Genomic DNA, 13,808 nt, shown 5'->3' with positions numbered 1-13,808 from the left:
TGATTATTGCCCGTATTGAAGAGAGAATATTGACAATAACATTGCCAGTGTAAGGTCAGTGAAAAAAAAAAAGTAACCAGTAGAGCTAGATTGTCAATAATACTGAGGCAATAATATTACTAACGATATTGTACATGTAAGATACCGTTAGAAGAGTTAAAAATTACTGTATTATAGTGTACCAGATGTTTTACACTGTCCGACTGGACACTATGCTTAATTAAACGGTATTGTATTATTATTCTTTCTTTCGTAATGTAATTGTGGATATTACCTACTGAAGGACTTAGGTCGAAGGTCAGACCTTAAATCGGCAACACTGAAAAGTTATTGCCCCCTTTAGTCCGTTAAAACGACGAATGGATGTAACTAATATGAAAATTACGCATAGAGATTCCAATATTGGTTTACCTCTGGTGCATGGGGACCCTGAATCGATCCCCAGCCAACTAAGTTTGTAGTGGACCACATCGTATCCGTGGGGTTTCCTCGGGGTATTTCCGTTTCTTCCCACTTTTCCCTTCTACAAATTCTTCCGTCATCATTCACTTGTCTTAATCATCGTCTCCCTTAGCTTAAAGGGCAAAAACGTGGGATGTTAAACTGAAATATTTCATTTCATTTTTTCCAGTATTGCTTGTAATATCTTTCACCGTTTTGACGGAAAATTGCCGCTGTTTCCTGCGAAGAATTATCAACGTTTCTAGGATTCAATTGCTGATTATGAAGTCGATGATAACAATGTGAAAGTTAGAGCCATTTAAAGTAATCATGTAAGATGAATTTCTTGGCTCAAGTAGAATATAATACATAATGTATAATTTTTCTCTTTTACTTCTCAACAGCTTGTTACTTACAAATGTTCTGTATTCAAGAGGGCGTGTATATCTTAAGAACTTCATTCCCACCCTTATGCTTCACATCAGTACTATAGAAGTGAGTTTGGAAAATCATTACCACAATTAGGAAAAAGGCGCTGCACGCCCACACTTGGATTACCCACCCTTATGTTGGTAATTTCTCTAAAGAAATGGTCGTGTATTGCTTCATTATGATTTTAATACTTTTATTTTTCTTTCAGAGTAGCAAACAAGGAACGTAATGAAATACATTTTTCTTTTCTTTGGCAGTAACAAATAGCAGTAATTTACAATTCGTTTAAATACAATCGTCATTTTAATAAAAAGCAAATAATTCTCATCTTGAGACAGAAATTTACTGCTTCCGCTATCCATAAATAACAGGGCAGGGTCCTCTTCCTCTTAAGATTTTTAAAAGTGTTTTCATACAGAAAAGAATTAATAACAATGGTACTTTCCAACAAGCAGTAACAATACACTAATAATAATACGATGAAGATTTGAATAAATGATTTCAAAGCAATCTTCATAAACGGTGTTACAATTAGTGTTACAAACCCTAAAAATAATTTTAAAATTATTTTCCTATTTATCTACTCTTCATTTTCATTACTAAATTAAAACATCACATTTGATTTACTTATTATCTACATTATCTACTTATTAAAATAATAATCAATACAATTGTTATTGTCGTTTATTACAAGCAATAATATGTACTGATATTGATTTTAAAAATATAGTACGTGCTAAATTCTTGTATTGTTTCTTCTATTTGAGTGACTCATAAGTTACTTGCTATCATACAGTGTTTTTTTCTATTCTTTTAAAGTAAAACTTAGGGATTATTTTTGAGATCTTAAGGCTCAGTAATGCAGAGCGTTCTGGCAACAATGTTAGGCTATATTGGCAGAGTGTCTTCGTCGAACAGTGCGATGTAATAACAGTTGAGTTGTTATTGTATGTATGGTATGTCGGCATGCTAATTTGCCCTTCAAATGTTTATATCAAAACAACAGGGAACTTTACAGGGGGTAAATAGAAACCACTTCTTCAGCTTCAAGCGGAACTACTGGTAAATCGTCGTTTAATAGGGAGAAGCAATTGACAGAGGATAAAAGCGAAGCCCAGGGAAAAAGAACTTCTGACGATGGCGATGGATGCTTCTCAAAAGCTACTACAGGTTTAAAAAGTTATTTTATTTTAGCGGGAAAAAAGTAATGGAAAAACCTTTATAGAACTTGGACTGTTTCAGTTAGAAGGCAGGAAAGAATACGGGCAGAGTTATGCCAATAAAAGTTCAGGGTGAGTCACAATTATTTTTTGAAGCACAAGGGCCAAAATTACTTTCCGACATCAGAGGTAAATATATTTTACTATTTGGAAAGTCGATTTCAGTGAGCATAGATTGAAGATGTCATTGAAGAATTTGAAGCCATGGTTCCATTCAACAGAAGAATTTCTTAATAAATCAATAACTTACATACACGTGTATTCATGTATGAAGTTTTTTTTTTAATATGTATACTACATAAAACTTTTTCTTGCGTATCATAATATTTTTACTATGTCTTATCCCTTCGCAGCCTGCACCCACATTACCAAAATCCTGGCACCGCCTATGTTTATTTCAACAAATATGGTATAAATGATCATATATATAATTACTAGCTGAATATTCTTCGCATGGGGCTGTATTTGGAAGTCAACGTCTGTGGGAGTATCACTATTCATTTCAGCGACCGCGAAAACTATGGATTTGACACTAATATCGGTCATTTTGGATTACTTTTACATGTCCAGGTAAACGCTCCCCTGAGATCCCCTGGTTCGAATTAAAAAAAAAAAAAAAAAACGCTTCGCCTTGGTCTGGGTTCTGGGGCCTGGACCAAGGTATCCGTGACCAAAATTTCGTAACTCTCGGTAAACTTGTCTGGTCTCCAAGGCCGGTCCCGGTAAACTCCTCCCCGAGAAGCCCCTGGTTCGAAATAATAAATAAATAAATAAATAAATAAACCGCTTCGTCTTAGTCTGAGGCCTGGACCAAGGTAACCGTGACTCAAATTTGGTAACTCTGGGTCCAGTCGTCTGGTCTCCAGGCCGCACACAGACAGACACACAAACATACTATTTATTTTATTTATATTAGATAAGGAAATAATAATTAATGTTCTTGTTTGTTGAAGTTTAGCATCTCTTATCAGTATGGAGGCTGTATGAGACAGGGATCTACTATTTAAGGTGAAATTTGACCCACTGTAATGCATCCAAATTTCGATAGTCTCTTACCAGGAATAAAACCCAGGAAACCCAGGCACGAAAGGCTTTTGTACTAACCACTAGACCAGCGGGGAAGAGTGTAATAATTAGTAAAATTATCGCTTACTGAAAGTACTAGAATTTTACTAATTTTCAGATAGTCTTTATGTTTTGTAACAGAGTTAAAACATTTTTAACTGAAATAATCGTAAATGTTAATTACTACCGTTTGTTAGAAGCAGTAACATTAATAATTAATAGTAAAGGAGGTCAAATATGTTTGTAATTGAAATGCTAACAAACGTAATTGTTATTGTTAATTAGAAGAAACAATAATATTAATTACAGGTTGCTTTCCACTTCATTTCACAGCAAATACATTTATTTACATTGTAACAAATATTACCATGTATCCTGATTTATATATTAATAAATGGAATTATTAATGTTTATTGAAAACATTATTAATTATTAGTATTTTATAAACAAGTAAATGTAACTTGTCTCCGCAACAGACGTATTCGTTGTTATTTTAATAAATGTTGCAAATCTATATTTGCTTAAACTTAATAACGAAAAACTCGATACAATAGAATTAGAACTAAAACTCCGATGTGATAACTACATATGATATGGAGAATGTGATACTCCAATTGCTCTGATACTTTTCGCTCCTTAGCGAAAATAAGAACTACAGGAATCGCACCACTGGGATGACTGAATATTTTTGACTGCTAAATGACCACAATATGTTTCCATCTATTACACATCATCTAGAAAACATCAGCAGTTCTCTATATAGAAATGATTGGAAAAACATCTCACTGTATTAATTCAAAGGTCGCGCCGCACTTTTTTGCCTTACAAGAGAATGTTTTGGGTCTTATGCTGTGCTTAACGGAGACAATTCATTAAACATAAAACGGCATATTATTTCAGATCAGAAGTGTGCTAATCCTATGAGTGTATAATAATTCAAGGTGGAGTATTTAGTATCACAGATTCAGTATGTATAATGAGGCGTGGAAATAAAAGAGAAAGGGTGAGAGTTAAAACAGATTTGCATTTCTGTATTGTTTGTCCTGACATAATGCATGCCATATCGCTACTAATGACTGACTTTTACAAGTACTGGTAACAAGTAAGACAAGATCTAATATTCGGGTGCAAATCTTGTTCTGAGATTCATTTAACTGTACCTCCATCTATTATCACAGTAGACACAGATGCTAGGACCCGTAGGATTTGGTATCACTATAATTCCTTACATCTGATCACGATTACACACGTGTCAACCATCCCAATAATGACATCTTTTATTGTTATCATTTACGTACCCCACATTCTTCAATCTATACGTCGTTCATGATGTCCACGAATAATTTGATTTTCCTCGTATTATTGTTCTTACTTGTTATTAAGTTATCTATCTATATAAATATATATAAATGAAAATGACTACGTTTGTGACTTAACTCTTGAACCACCCGACTGATCTCCATCAAATTTTCCACATAGATGAGGTTCAAGGCCTGGGATGGTTTTTCAACATTTCCCTTTGACGGTGCAACTTAGGGTAGGAGGAAGGGGGAGATACTTAAAAATGACCGTTATTAGTGTCGAATCCATAGTTTCCGGGGTCACTGAGATGAACAATGACACTTCCGATGCCGTTTAAATCCAAATTTAGCCCACAATAGCAGTATTTAATTTTTATTTATATACATTACTTATTACTTCTAATTTTTCATTATATTTTATTTGTTTCTATCGATTTGAAAGTGCTTCAATAATAGCGAAAAGTGATTCACTAACGGAACATATGTCTAATTTTTCTTATTGTAAAACAGCGAAGCGGGTAACTCACGGTAGTAGTTCCTAAAGAGTAGCTTGATCAACTAATACTAACATAAAGACACTATGCACCACATTATCATTATTTACTCGTTTAAAAGTAAGGTTTTTTTCTTAAAAAAAAAGGAATAAGAAAATTACAAAATGAAAAACATAGAACTAAACATAAAGAGAAAGTCACCTCTATACAACTTTTCAGTTGGTCTGTACCGCACCAGCCAGTTAGACTGAGACATTTTCAACTGTAACATACATTCTAGACATTTTTGCTTACTTATTCTTATATTGTTCAAAGAAATAAAAACTTTAAAAATACTTTTATATAACTGTTCACTTCTAATCGTTTCTGAATTGTATCCTCCAATGTCATCCAGTCTCATCACTAGCATATATCCAACCAGAGGCAGCCTTTGTTCTTGCGGGGCCCTGGGCGAGTTGGCGCTGTGGGGCCCTACTATTTAGATTGGGGACACTCGCGCAATCATACTTTCTAAGCTTTTGCATAAAACAAACTGTTGTTGTAAGATTAATTGAAGTACATACTGCTCTAAAATAAAACACAGGAAACTATAATGCATACTTTAAAAAACAGCTTTGCGACTTTTCAGTTAACTGAATTCTTCTATCAAAGCATAATAGTCTAAAGAAGAAGCCACGTCATTTTCGATGAAGAGAAGGGCGAGAGCGGTCAGTCTCTGTTGGGGCATGGTGTTCTTGAGGTATGTTTTTTATGAGTTTTAGTCTTGAAAAGTTCCTCTCTGCGGATGCAATGGTAACAGATATTGTGCATAGTATTCGTAAAACAATGTCTACATTAGGGTAGATTTCCTCTAATTTCTTTTTACTTATATATTTAAGCACTGATAATAGGTTATTTTTGCCATCAAAGGCTCGTGAGAACATTTTCAGCTCTTCATACAGTTCCAGTCCATCTATGTCACTTTCTTCTTCGGAGTTTGATGTTTGTTCAAAGCTCTTGCAGCACTTGATTAGGAGTTCGTTGCTCATGTCAATCAAATTTTTAACCTGGTATAAAAACCAAATGTGTGTCCATGTTTCTTCAGAGCTTCGAATCATAGTTCACAGCTTCGTCGGACCATATCAACAATTACATAGAAGTATTCTATTTTGAAGCAGTCTTCTGCAGAAAGATCTCGGTCCTTGTCCTCAGCTTTGTAAGAGAATTCTTTATTTTTCTTTCTTTTTCTGACAATCTTGAAAATGGTTTCAATTCCCACCTCTTCTGCGACTTCTCTCGCTGTTAGCAGAGTTATCTGAAAGCCACTTTCCCGGTAATCTTAAAGCCATTTCAGAAACACTTCCAAGTGCTTCTTTGTCACATCGAAGTTCATTTTCTCATCTTGCCACACTTTACTGATGACATTATTCATTGTAAGGAGCTCGTACTACATTACAAATAGATAACAAATTCGTAAGTTGTTATCTCTGCTTCTAGTGACTGGCACTCACTGACCAATACACAGTCCGTACTTCTCTCAAACAAACTTTCCACTGCATCGCACCCACAGTGAAGCTGGTATCTGACTGCTTTGATGGATTCTACTTTGCATTCCCACCTTATTTCTGAGAGAGGTTTCAAAGAAATTTGGACTTGTTCTTTAAGAATAGACCATCCTTCACTTGAGCCAGAAAAATTGTATACAGTCTCTGTAGAGTTCGAAAGAAGAGCTTAGTACGTGTACAAGAACTTTCTACGTCTCCCAACACCAAGTTCCAATTGTAACTTCCTTAGGGTACCAAAATAAAAAAAGAAAAAAAGAAAAAAGAAAGATTTACATTGAGAATTCTTCTTTGCACGCCGCTTTTTTTCTCCATGCATGTTTGCGCCTTTGCAATAATAGTCTCAGTTGTTCAATTTCGGTGGAAACTATAAAGCACACAAAGTGTTCCTGTGGTTTTGTTAATAAAACGCAGTATCAGTGAAAGCTGTTAAACACGAGCGACATCTCGAGTGCAGTCAGCAATTAATGAATAGTACTTACTCTTCATCACTTTCTTCACAATTTCAGCTTTGACGTTGATTGCAAGCAGTTGTATAAGTTCATCTGCTATTATTTCCAGGCTAATTGTCCTTAAATTTCTTGTTTATCGCTTGTTGCAAATGATCTCACAGGATCAAATAAATCTATCAAATAAAGCTATCAACTTGACCAAGTCCAAAAAATTACCACTGGAATCTGAACCCAGTTTCTCTTTGCATGCTAAATACTGCACGATTGTGAGCAACCTTGCCAAACTTTCTTTCCAGCGCTGCTTTTCTGCTTCAATTTGAATCTGAAGCATGGTGTCGATAGTTGTTGTGAGTTTAAGTCCTTTTCTAAATCTAAACATTTCAATACACACTCTTTGAGAGTCTTACTCGTTTCGTGAGATTTCACATAATCACCACGATACTTCCAATCATTCATTCCCCTATAAGAACCGAAACTTGTACTTACATAAGAAAACAAATGACATGCAAAACAGTAAACAATATTTATTCCAAAGCAAAATATAATCTAACGCCTGTCCTGTTCCTCACCACTTCTTAAAATTCTAATATGGTGAAATTCGCTAAAACGCCGTCCATTTTCATTCACGGGAAACACATCTACTTTCACTCGAATAGGGCCCTTACATACTCCTTATCACTCAATTGCTATGGCCATAATCCTGGGTCATTCTCCACATTTTCATTACACACTTCACGGACACTTTGATTTGTTGGTGACTTCGCTGATGGGTGCGAAATTGCGGATGAGGACGAACGCGATTATTCCACAAACTGTAGTACCTCAACTCTGCTGCTGGGTCCCGCTTCTAGTTCAACTGTCATTGTATGTTCACACTCAGTTTTACCAATGGATTCACACACTAACACTCTTTTCTTTACTTGATTTTCAGTTTTTAAATATTTGGAGAATGATCCAAAATTCTTGTTCTTCTACCTCCTTTCTTCTTTCATTTTTTCTTTTGGTACTTCCTGATCCAAATTTTCTACCGACATCCCGATCATGAGAAGTCATGTTTCTAAACTAGTCACACACAATAAACCAAAATATCTACGAACTTTCATTTCAGGCTTCGCATTCATTCCAATTAAAATTTCCAAACCGAAACATTTTGGAGTTTATATATATATATATATATATATATATATATATATATATATATATATATATACCAACAATTAAACCGAAAGTTCTTTTTGTTGTAATCCGACTTCACATCACTATTGCCTACCTTTAGATCGAAGAAAAGATAATTGTACACCACTAAAGAACATTGTATTTTCTTCTCGCACATACGTTTCGCATGGTAAATGTTGAATAAAGTACTAAAGCTATACAAGTTGACCCGTCTGTTGTTATAAATCTCAATAAAACATTCTACAAATGCATACTATCTAATACACAAAAAACAAACTGTTCGCTTAGAATATTGATCTATATACTCTTTGTAAGCTTATTAGATAATTTCTGTACAGTTTTAGTTTTAGCTGTGCAAAATAACTTAAATTTTAGTACTATCTACAATTATTAGTACATATTATTTATTAAGTTTGTGTTATATTTTATATATTTTCTCTGATATATTTTTTTTAAATTAAAATATGCGATGTTGCAAATACTTCAATTAATGTGCGGGGCCCTTCTCTGCGCGGGGCCCCGGACAACGACCCGGTTCGCCCGCCCCAAAAGCCGCCTCTGTATCCAACTCTTGTACTTCCCTCTCACTACTTTTATTTAACATTTTCATGTTCTTCTGCAGTTTATTTCTGTATATTTCTGTTTTTTTTTTTTTTTTAACATATTGCGTTACTATTAACTATTTTTCGTTGTTTATGAATTCTCTCTTCCCATTAAAGCTAATATAAAATTTCTATAGACTATCCACAACAATGTTGTCCACGAGACGAGGATCAAGGCGAAAACAAGAAATTTTATAATATCGTGGGCAACAATAGTTCAACCAAGTCTTCAATCTCAAACACTGTTTTAGTGTTACATGGTTTATACTACAAAACTAAATTGATAAAGCTATTGTACGACGCACAGTGAAGAGCATTTATCAACATTTAGAGATAAGTCTTTACCCAATCGACTCCAATAAAAAAAAGAAATAGGGTTTAAATGTTGTTATACCACGCCCTAAGTGAATCGCTTGTGCCGTGGAAGATTTTCATAATTTCTACATGGAACTAACAAAAAGAATCACGGCATACATTTTGTACATAAATTTATAAAACGAGACGAGAGAACATTACTTTTTTGTGTGGTCTCGTCTCCTAGGCAACACTAATCTACAACAAAATTCCAAATACCAAGAATTTCACCGTCATAGATAGGGCATATCATTTATGGAAAACAGAAGTTAAAAGGAAACGACGAATTTCGAAATGAAAACAGAAAAAGAAAGAAAGAAAGAAATCTACTTGGTATGCATAATGATAACCCTGCATTAATTATTATGTAAAAATAAGTGGATATTCCACATTAAGTTTGGAAATACTATAGAGTACATAAAATTACTATATTTTTATATAATTGCAAAGAACACTCCAAACACATATTTACCGAAGATTCTTATTTGGTACACCTAACAGTTGTCGAAATATAGCGAATTAAGAAACCCCATAAGGTAGAACCGAAATAAAAAGTAGAACTTCGAAAGAATACTTATTGAGGCTTAATAACATCACTAAAAGCAATTTCACCCAAAAATAAAGATGTATCTCCATGGTGTTTGGTGGTGGGTACATGCGCATTTTAAAATATTTTGAAAACACGTTTTTAGATAGTCCTAAAGAACATTTCTGATACATTTTGTTAAGTGACAAATTTATAATACACTCTACCATAGTTAAAATACTTTCTACATAAAAATATTACAGAAACAGTTTTAATGTCAGAAGTAAACACATATAGTTGAGTCACCACGTTATAAATTTAAATATATACAGGGTGGTTCAGTAATGTTGGACAGCCCTGAATAAATCGAAAACCAGAAGAGATATTAGCAAGAGTTTGGTGGATCCAGATACTTGTGAAAGGGGGACGTCTTTTGAGGTACCACACAATGTTACCATGTCAACAGTGTTGCCAGCTCAGTACAAAGTTGTATTTTTTTAAATGGAACATATAGAAGTTTATGCAATCAAAAGAATTAGTACAGAATGTGAAAACCAACAAGTGAAACCGCACCTGTCAGTGTTGCCAAATAACGAAGTTATAAAGCTTCAAAGATCAAGAAATTAAAGTGTCCGTAGAGCAAAACTAGCAAAAAGGCAAGAAAAATAATACTACGGAATGAAAAGGAGTAACCGAAAGAGTAAACCAAAGAACGCACAGCATCCAGTGAGTAACAGGGTTGCCACAGCAAAGGGGGAAAAAATTGAAAATTTTGCCGTTGCTATAGGAGGAAAATTGCCCATATGACATAATGCTGGAAACACCATACAAAGTTCATGTAAGATTCAGGAATCCTAATAGCGTTTGTTCGAAATCAATATCTCTAACCGTTTGCGAGATACACCAAAGGTGTGCGGAGTTTGCAACACTGCATAATAATTCCCTCGCTCTCCAAACTACAGGAACGAGTAATGAAAATGATACGCCCAACAAAATGTAAGAACTACACGGGTCTAATCGTCAAATCAATTATGCAGTGTTGCAAACCCCGCACACCTTTGGTGTATCTCGAAAACGGTTAGAGATATCGCTTTCGAACAAACGCTATTAGGATTCCTGAATCTTACATAGACTTTCTGTGGTGTTTCCAACATTATGTCATATGGGCACTTTTCCTCCTATAGAAACTGCAAAATTTTCAATTTTTTCCCCCTTTACTGTGGCAACCCTGTTACTCACTGGATGCTGTGCGTTCTTTGGTTTACTCTTTCGGTTACTCCTTTTCATTCCGTAGTATTATTTTTCTTGTCTTTTTGCTAGTTTTGCTCTACGGACACTTTAATTTCTTGATCTTTGAAGCTTTATAACTTCGTTATTTGGCAACACTGACAGGTGCGGTTTCGCTTGTTGGTATTCACATTCTGTACTAATTATTTTGATGGCATAAACTTCTATATGTTCCATTTAAAAAAATACAACTTTGTACTGAGTTGGCAACACTGTTGACCTGGTAACATTGTGTGGTACCTCACAAGACGTCCCCCTTCCACAAGTATATGGATCCACCACACTCTTGCTAATATCTCTTCTGGTTTCCGATTTATTCAGGGCTGTCCAACATTACTGAACCACCCTGTATATATATATATATATATATGATAAAATTGTGATTTGTTTCACATGTTTACGAGAAAAAGAAAACGAACTTTCAACACTTGAAAGATAAATTTTTGGAGCAAAATACTATTCTAGAATTAGAGACTGAACTTGGTTACCTGTAATTTATCTTAACAACATATAGTATATATACTAACAGTTACACAAGGTGATTAAAATATTAAACATTTGATTCATCATACATACAGCATGTACATACGTACTTGAAACTTTTATTTTCCTGTTCAAAATAAAGATGATATATCAACTTTCATCTTCTAAAAATCAAATGTACATGGCTAGCAAATGAATGGCCACTCGAATCTAAGCGATGCTAAAGTTCATTTTATTATGCAAGGCATGAAACGTTTGGTATCAAGAGGAATTTATTGGAAACAGGATTATAATTCAAGATGATACATGTGGGAGAGACAACCATTTCTAGTAGGCAGAGGCTCGTTTCGACTTGTTTATCGTGTCTAAGCATGTTTTCATTTATCTTATTTCTGTCTTCTTCTTCTGTTTCTTATTTTACTTTATTTTTTGCCATTATTTCTTACAGACTTTCTCTCCTGACAATATGAAAACAAGATAGAACAAGAATAGCAGTATAATAAATCTTTATTACACGTAATTGCACCAATGACAGGATAGAGAATGTTTCTTAAAAGAAAGAATGAGACGGAGCGAAAGAAAATTAAAAAATATGTACTTACAGTGTGTTCAAATGTTTCAAATCCTTAAATGTATTTGGCGGTATCTCTTTAATCCTATTGAATCTCAAGTCCCTGAAAGAATAAACAAAAAATATATACATTAGTCTATTGAAAAAATATTTTATCCGTTTAAACACATTTCTTTAAATCAATAAACACTAAGAACCATTCAAAATAGAGTTCACGCTTTGATTTTCTTTCTCGTTTTACTTTTAAAAAAGAATAAAATATTAAATTCTGAAAAACTTAGAATTACCAATTACAATTTAGAAAATACTGTTATATACAATAAAAGAAATTTAGGACGTATCACTTCAAGCTGCAATGTGTCATTATAACTTCATGATGACATATAATCGTCACTTTAATTATTTGTGTGTTAATTGAATTGGTTCATAGCTCAAGATGGAAATACACTCATGAAACAAATGATGCAAAATTAAAAATCCTACATTCCACCGAGAAATTATGTAACTGAACAAATACCAAAATATAGGTTTCTGTTTAAAATGCTCTATTATTGTGCTCTATTGATTTTTTATAGTAATGAGATTTATTACAGTAAGCTACTTATAGCCATTCTAACATTTGGAAGTATTTATTTAAATCGTTCTCTCTTTCATTCCAACAGCTTTATGTTAAACATAAGCATGTGATATACACGATTCTTTAGCGCATTATACAATGCAGCATAGGTATACAATATCTAATGGTTATCTGAACCGTTTATTGCCAGATAATTTTCACATCGTGTGAAAAAAAAATGCTAAATATCCAGATTAATTTTCGTTGTCTATGTTTCTGCCCATAATCTTCAAGATTAAAATTGACGTATGTTCCTACAGACTCATTACTCTTCTTTCTCCGTTGTCAATTCTTTGCGAGAAAATCATAAAGAACAGACTTTACAAGTTCACAGCCCCTTATTTGAATATTGCACATCATGGCTTCCTGCAACAGAGATCACCTTACCAACCCATCACAATTTCGTATTCATGCTATAAATTGTGTTTCAGAAACTTCACAACTGGATGTAATATATATATATATATTTTTTCTTAGATTTCTCAAGAGCTTTCGATAAAATTGCCATCCATCTGCTTCTTTACAAGTTATCCACCAGATTTAATCTTCATGACAATACTCCTGTCTCTGCTCAAGGATTGTCTTACAGATCATATGCAACGTGTTGTTCTGCCAGATGCTTAATCTAAATTTGTCCCAGTTCTTTCTGGGGTTGGCGGCAGCTCATGTGGTTCGGATTCCATGTTAATCAGTAGGTCCCGTCTCATATAACCTCGATACTGAGAGACGTTAAATTCAAAATTAATTCAACTTATTCTCTCTGAGGTTCCCCAGGGTTGTGTAGGATCACTGCTATTTCGTCTTTACATAGATTATCTCTCTTCCTTTCTTTCTTTATCATCTACGAACATTCTTCTCTTTGCTGACGATTGTAAAATTTTCCATAAATCCCTTCCATAGACAATGTCCTACAACTTCAACAAATTTTTACTAAACTTACTAACTGGTGTGTGACTTGGAATGTAAAACTGAATCCTCAAAAATGTTTCAATCTTAGTATTTCTTTGAAGAAAAAAAAATCACAGATATTGTATTAATAACAGCCCTATCAAAAGAGTTGTGACACATAAAGACCTCGGAGAAGTATTCGATGAGAAATTTACATTCGCTGATAACATCATTGTTACTATGAAGAGTGTTATGAGAATACTGGTTATTCTTTACAGATTTACTGAAATTCGCGATCTCAAATCACTCAGTATTTTCTTAAATGTTTTTGTATCTCCTAAAATTGAATATTGCTGACC

The 13,808-nt window shown here is 34.0% G+C and overlaps 1 protein-coding gene across 2 annotated transcripts in view; it reads right to left on the bottom strand.

Moving 5' to 3' along the window:
• The window catches only part of Pxn (Peroxidasin), an 899,909-nt gene that overhangs the window by 497,999 nt on the left and 388,102 nt on the right, over positions 1 to 13,808 (bottom strand). For both annotated transcript variants that reach the window (XM_081765474.1, XM_081765473.1), the window contains exon 2: positions 11,977 to 12,048. The gene's annotated coding sequence lies outside the window, so the exon portion shown is untranslated. The remainder of the gene's footprint in view (positions 1 to 11,976; positions 12,049 to 13,808) is intronic.

This window comes from Thermobia domestica, chromosome 7 (assembly GCF_964235325.1).
Source record: "Thermobia domestica chromosome 7, izTheDome1.hap1.1, whole genome shotgun sequence".
In the NCBI taxonomy this organism is placed as follows: Eukaryota; Metazoa; Arthropoda; class Insecta; order Zygentoma; family Lepismatidae; genus Thermobia; species Thermobia domestica.
The sequence above is the reverse complement of the archived record's forward strand: the minus strand, read 5'-3'. Positions and strand labels throughout refer to the sequence as shown.